The sequence below is a fragment of the Argentina silus genome (genome assembly GCF_951799395.1).
Source record: "Argentina silus genome assembly, chromosome: Y".
NCBI lineage: Eukaryota > Metazoa > Chordata > Actinopteri > Argentiniformes > Argentinidae > Argentina > Argentina silus.
This window is the reverse complement of record NC_139654.1, coordinates 51,502,115-51,509,560: the sequence shown is the minus strand read 5'-3', so window position 1 is coordinate 51,509,560 and position 7,446 is coordinate 51,502,115. Positions and strand designations below refer to the sequence as shown.

General features: G+C 45.0%; 1 long non-coding RNA gene across 1 annotated transcript; it reads right to left on the bottom strand.

The window, feature by feature from the left end:
- Window positions 1–2,469: 2,469 nt before the first annotated feature.
- Window positions 2,470–7,436, bottom strand: LOC310823844. The gene is made up of 3 exons (XR_014554977.1): window positions 6,945–7,436; window positions 3,398–3,587; window positions 2,470–2,917 (listed from the first exon to the last, which is right to left on the bottom strand). It is a non-coding gene; the product is annotated as an uncharacterized lncRNA (long non-coding RNA).
- Between the last annotated feature and the right edge of the window lie 10 nt (window positions 7,437–7,446).

The following is a 7,446-nucleotide window of genomic DNA, read 5'->3' as shown; positions in this document are numbered from 1 at the left end:
AATCTGCTCTGCTCTCCACCCAGCCCTCACCCACCTGGAAAAAGCAGACTCATATGTGAGAATGCTTTTCATAGACTTTAGCTCAGCATTTAACACCATAATCCCGCAACAACTGATCTGTAAACTGGACCAGCTGGGGCTCAACACCTCCCTCTGCAACTGGCTGCTGGACTTCCTCAGCGAGAGACCACAAGCAGTACGAGTCGGCAACAACACCTCGAGCAGCATCACACTCAGCACAGGGGCCCCCCAAGGCTGTGTGCTCAGTCCCCTGCTCTTCACCCTGCTGACTCACGACTGCACATCAACCCACAGCACCAATCACATGGTGAAGTTTGCGGACGACACAACTCTGGTGGGTCTCATCTCCAAGAACGACGAGACCCACTATAGAAAGGAGGTCAACCTTCTGACCATGTGGTGCAGAGACAACAACCTCCTGCTGAATGTCAGCAAAACGAAGGAGATTGTGGTCGACTTCCGGAGAGGGCACACCAAACACCCACCACTGACCATCGATGGTGCTGCTGTGGAGAGAGTGAGCAGCACCAAATTCCTGGGGGTGCACATCAGTGAGGACCTCTCCTGGACCACCAACACCGCATCACTGGCGAAGACAGCCCAGCGGCGCCTCTACTTCCTCCGCAAGCTGAAGCGAGCGAAAGCTCCCACACCGATCCTGACAACATTCTACCGAGGCACCATTGAAAGCATCCTGTCCAGCTGCATCACTGTGTGGGGCGGTAGCTGCACCGAACACAGTAGGAAAGCACTGCAACGCATTGTGAACACAGCTGCTAAGATCATTGGTGCCCCACTCCCTTCCCTGCAAGACACTTACTCCACCCGCCTCACCCGCAAAGCTACCTCGATTGTGAGCAACGCAAGCCACCCCACACACAGTCTGTTCAGCCTCCTGCCTTCTGGAAGAAGGTATAGGAGCCTCCGTGCCCACACCACCAGACTCACGAAAAGCTTCATACCCCAAGCTGTCAGGAAGCTAAATTCTCTCCCCTCACTTCCCCCAGCCACATCCTCCAAGCTGTCAGGAAGCTGAAACCACCACCCCCCCTCCCAACCACCCCCCCCCCCTCCCAGCTAAAATGCTAAAATGGTAGTTCATTATGATGAACCAATCATCAGTGAGCTTGCTGCCGAACTTTTAGTAGACTCAAAATGGGATCCTAAACCCTAACAGTTACATAACCCTAACCCTTAAACGTTTAAATTTCAACTTCAGTTGGGCCGTCCCAAGCATCCCATTTAGCATTTACCATAAACTCTCAGTTGCATCTTCCTGGCATTGCTTGACCTGGCTCAGAAATGGCATTGTGTTAATGTGATTCGCTTGTCAGTGTTAAACAGCCACAATATGACACCTTACAAGTAAACGAGTCACTGTAGATAATGTATGTGCCAGATGAATGAACACTCCCTGAGGGCTATATATGACCCTTTAAGGACAACAAAACAACAAACATTTTTTTTTCAAATATTTAATTAGGAATAAAATCACCCCCTGAAATTAAAACCAAATAGACCCAAACCCTGAACCCTGCAAAGGTCCATCCAATTGGGAGCTGCTGCCTCTGCTGCTAAGTGTAGGTTGCATGTCTGCGTGGCTCTAGTTTCACACCTTCATAAAACACACAGGCCGGATTACAATGATACTACCCTCTCCCTGCTCCACTCTGCTCTGTACAAACACAACCTTATTTACCGCACTCATTCTCTCTAGCCCACCACCAGGGAGGGAGCCTGAAGGTAGAGGGAAGACAGACTGACAGGCCTCAGTATCCAGAATAGATACACACACAACAGAGTCTTCTGTCGTTACAAGCAAATATACGTAACGTGGCGTAGCCAACCAGTCCTCCTCGTCCTCTAGGGCTCCTGCCTCCTTGAAACTCCTCCCAAACTGGGAACAGTCGTTTGAACTCATTTGTGTATGCTCTGATGTGTCTTCAGGGTGAAAGAGTGACTGAAACACTTCCCACATTGGGAGCACCAGTATGGACTCTCTCCTGTGTATGTGTTCTCTGGTGTGTCATTAGGTCTCCTGCATGACTGAAACTCTTCCCACACTGGGAGCAGTGGTATGGCTTCTCTCCTGTGTGTATTCTCTGATGCCTCTTTAGGTGTCCCGCCTCATTGAAACTCTTCCCACACTGGGAGCAGTGGTGCAGCCTCTCTCCTGTGTGTATTCTCTGATGTATCTGTAAGGCTCCTGCTCTGTTGAAACTCTGCCCACACTGGGAGCATTGGTGCGGCCTCTCTGGTGATTCTGTAAGGCTCCTGCCTGAATGAAACTCTTCCCACACTGGGAGCAGGGGTAAGGCCTCTCTCCTGTGTGTATTCTCTGATGTTTCTGTAAGGCTCCTGCCTGATTGAAACTTTTCCCACAGTGGGAGCAGTGGTATGGTCTCTCTCCAGTGTGTATTCTCTGGTGTGTCTTTAGGTCTCCTGCCATAGTGAAACTCTTCCCACAATGGGAGCAGTGATATGGCCTCTCTCCTGTGTGTATTCTCTGATGTGTCTTTAGGTTCCCCACATCCCTGAAACTCTTCCTACACTGGGAGCATTGGTATGGCTTCTCTCCTGTGTGTATTCTCTGATGCCTCTTTAGGTTGCTCATTTGACCAAAACTCTTTCCACACTGAAGGCAAGGGTGAGTCTTCTCTCCTCCGTGAATCTGTGGTTGTGATTTAAAGTGAGTTGAACAAATGAAACTCACTGCAATCTAAACACGGACGGGACCTGCAGGTGTGATTTCTCAAATCCTTTTGCTCATAGAAACTACTGAAGCAGTCCATGCAGTGATGATTCTTCCATCTTGAGCACCTCTCTCTGTGTTGTTTATGGTTTCCTGATGCGGTGGAGCTGGGCTCGCTGTCTGAGCCTGGGTTGGAGCTCTCTCCTGTAAGAATAGGAACATATACAGGATTAGAAACAATATGAGAACAAGTACTGCTTCCATAGACTCAGCAGTGCCAGAAGTAACACAACATCTCCGGGGTCTGCAGACACTGTGGGAACTTGAGGTTGTCAGAGTGTGTTGATATTACAACAAATGCAAATGGGTACCTAATCAATGTTTGATGATTAACTTACTGATTAACATGATTAACTCACTGATAAACTTAAAGCATATTTATTATAGGCCTACCTTTGACTACCACCCCGTTGCTCAAAAGTTGTAATTCTATGATCATTCATAAAAGTTGATATACATACATTTGAATGTTTCTTTGAGTGAATGAACAACTGCTATGGGGAAAATCATGGGAACATTTTTAAATAAATGTTTGATTGCATACACCGCTAAATATCTGCCAGTGCCCATTGACTTACTAAAGAATTTGGCCTGGCCTTAGCCAAATACATAACATGAACTCACCGTCTTTCTCCTCCACTTCCTCTCCTCCTTCCTCCTCTTTCACTGCCACATTGAGTTCCAGTGTCTGACTGCAGTCCTCCAGCTTCACCGCCACCATCTCTGGACCCCACGGTGTGCTTTTCTGCTTTTCTTCACAGCAACAACTCTGTGGACTTGGGTTCAGAAATAGTAGCTGGACTGTGAGGTGGATCTGTGTAGTGTAAACAAATGAAGCACAAACAGTCAAGGGTAAATTTTACAATCCGTACCAAAAAACCTAATCAGACTCAACAACTTGTTACTCTGCTAGCTATGCTAGTAGCCTGTGAACAGGGGTATTTAAAACAGGTAGGATATGATGAATTATTATGGGAATACAATCAAATATCAGCTATACATAAAATATTTGTATATAATCACACTTCACTTGAGCGTCATAAATCAATTTTGATCATTTGATCTGGGACCAGCCTCACGTGTCAGGATAAATTCCACTCAGGGTGCACAGATGGCTCGGGTAGCGTTCGGGGTACTCAGATGCTCGGGTAGTGTGATCAGATGCTTGGCGCATCTATTTCCACACCATTTCCGGGTTTTGATATTGCACAATAAATTGTGAGTGCACATGTATTTAATTATTTCAGGTCAATTTTTTTTTTGTGTGCAATTTAGCTAAGCTAATGTATTTATGGATCGTAAATTAGGTATGCGTTTGTATCGAGCTAGCTTTATGTAGAGAGTCACTACAGTATTTATCCAATTAAACATTAGGCAGCCATAAGTGCTGTTCAACTCAATCGTTAAAATGAAATCACCCGAGTACATTTTCACACCGTGACAGATGCTTTTGGCTCGTAGGGTGTCCATATATTTTATCGACTGACTGGCTCTTATAAGAGCCTTTGTGTATGTGCTCGTCTACACAGTGCCAGTGGCAGTGAGACGGTTGCCCTTGTTAGTGAGGTGAACACCATCAGCCCTGTAGAGCGTGGAGCCTCCGTACTTAATGCATGGGTGCCTGATGTTTCCCTTCAGGAAAGCTAACATCATAAAATAACAACATTTTTGGTAACTTTTTTTCTTCATTTTCACAAACTTAACTGCCAACGATAATGTACCTGTTCAACTTGTTTATTTTATTTGCTCATTCTCTTCATCCTGTTCTCACATCTTTAAATGTTCCAAGATATTAATTGTCATCTCACCTGTAGCCTATGCAACAACATAGTATTGTTACAATGTACCAAGGTAAAATGCCTGTTTTACATACTCTGAGCTAAATAAACAAAAACACATATAGCTTACATATAGTACTGACACTCACTCCGTGGTGGTGTGTCCAGGTATGGGAGCTGAACGACGCAGTGACTAGGACCTTCACTGTTGGAGATAACACACATTCTTATACGGGGGGGGGGGGGTGTCTGTAATGTCATGTGTATGTTTAATGTAAAATCAAACATTTTTAGACCGTTTCTCCTCAGATCAGCTGATATTTTGCCGCCTTTTTATCCAACCATTCCTTTTCATCTATCCGACCATCCCACCTTTGTTCATTTTGTAATAAAAAGTATGAACCTGGATATGTTTTGGTGAACTTATTGAGCCAACATACAGTAGTTATGGGGTTCTTGTTGATTAACTATTATGCTACATTACACAGCACAAAACTAGCTAGATACAAAAGCATATCAGCTAAATTACACCCCAAAAAATCTATTAAATAGACATGCACTCATAATTCGGATTATTGCACAATAGATGCTCCAAGCATCTGCGCAGAGCATCTGAGCACCCCGAACGCTACCCGAGTCATCTGTGCAACCCGAGTTGGATATATCCTTACACCGGTAATTTCATTGATGCCACTTTCATGTAAACAAAAGCAATGCACACAGATTCAGTGCAGGAAAGCACTGTGTGCTGGGAACCGCTGGTGCTGTGGTAGTGCAACACAAACTACTAGGACAACTTTATAAAATGCCAAAAACAAGAAAGATTTATTTACAATAAAAATAACAAACAACACGGGGGGACTAAGGGGAGGACGCCAGATGGCGCCAAATAAATGAAAATAAAAATAACACCCAAGCTATAATTCTAATCCTACCTGTTCTAATTACAAAGTCTGCTATCTGACTAACTGTCTTGCCCGCCTACCCTAAACCCAAAATACAAGAGGTGGCGCCTATGTATATAGACAAAACCAAACCTGCGTGATGGAGGTGTAAGCCCATGGGCGTCTTACCTGCCTACCCTGGGGCTAACTACAGGTGTGGCGTAACACTCCCACCCATAAAGAGCAAACCTGTAGGGATTGCGATGCAAAAGGAATAGTACAAACTAAATATACATGTCATGGTCATTTTTTTTTCTCTCAACAAAACAAATGTTGTACAATGAAACAAAAACAAAACGTTGCGCGAGAAAGCGCATCAGCCAGAACATTCTCAGAACCCTTCTTGTGCTTGACCACTAAATTATAACTCTGTACCATTAAGGCCCACCACATGAGCCAGTGGTTGTGCATCCTATTTAAAAAAACAAACTAAAGGATTGTGGTCTGTATACACAACGACAGGGAGAACGTTAGAACCAACATGAACCTCAAAGAATTGTAGGGCGAGCAACAAAGCAAGAGTCTCCTGTTCAATGGTGGAGTACCGAGACTGACAGTCTTTAAACTTGCAGAAAAGACTGGGTGATCAATACCATCTGCATCTTCCTGCAGCAAGACAGCACCAGCACCAAGCTGTGATAGCTGAGACCTTGGCAGTAAGAGTACAGACTTTACCTCGCCTCATCTGCCTACCAAGATATATGACCATAGCTTTCCCAAACTCACACATGGTGAGGTTCAAGGTCAATTACCTCTTGGCCAAACACTCAAACACAACTCTCAAAGAACTCAGATGTTCAGACCAGGTGGCAGAGTAGACAACTAAATCATCCAAGTAAGCGGTACAATCAGAATTGTACCGAATTCAGAACACCGGCCAGTACAATATTTATCAGGCGCTGGAACGTAACAGGTGCATTGCGCATTCCAAACGCCATAACAGTATATTGCAAGAAACTGTCAGGGGTGACAAAACCAGAAATCTCCGAAGCATGAGGAGTTAGTGGAACTTGCCAATAGCCTTTAAGCAAGTCTAACTTGCTGACAAATCTAGCTGAACCAATAGTATCTATGCAGTCGTCTAACTGGGGCAAAGGAAAAGAGTCTGGCACCGTGACAGCGTTCACTTTCCTATAATCAGTACATAACCTAACTGTACCATCAGGCTTAGGGATCAAAATACAAGGAGAACTCCACTGACTGGAGCTGGGTACAGCCAAATTATTCTCCAGTAAATAAGCCACCTCCTGTTTCATGATCGACCTTTTGGACATGTTGACACGGTACGCATGCTGCTTGATGGGGGCAGCATCACCAACGTCCAAATCGTGCTCCAGGACAGTAGTGCGACTGGGGACATCACTAAGAAGACAGGGAAATTCGCTCACTAAAGCTACAATATTAGAGGAGCCATTACTGACATTGGAAACAGCTGTCTGCATCTCTTACCTGCGCTCATGCAATATTCACCGTCCATCGACGTTTATAATCTTTATTCACTTTATAAACTATTATGCTCAACTTCGTCACGACCAGGGAGAAGAGAAGGGAGATCTGTCCGAGGAGTATCTGCGCTATCCGGCTCCTGCAAACAGAAAATTATACACGCGATGCGCGCGCAGATGCAGGACGAAAAAGCACAGCATATCAGTTCCTCTCGGTTTTTTCATCCAGATTAAACTTCAGCACATATTAGCCTGATTCCGGGCAGCCATTGACATTTGAGGCGAATGAAACAGCTGCCTGCATTGCAAATACGGGCTATGTTTTCCTTACTTGCGCTCATGCGAAATTCACTCGACCTGCCGAACCTCGTCACGGCCAGGGAGAAGAGAGAGAAGAAGCCAGCAGATGAAAGGGGACTTCCGGTTTTGTGAAAACTTCAAAATAAAAGATAGGAATATGTCTAATAAAACGTTCAAATAGATATTGGAAAGTTGTTTCACTTATA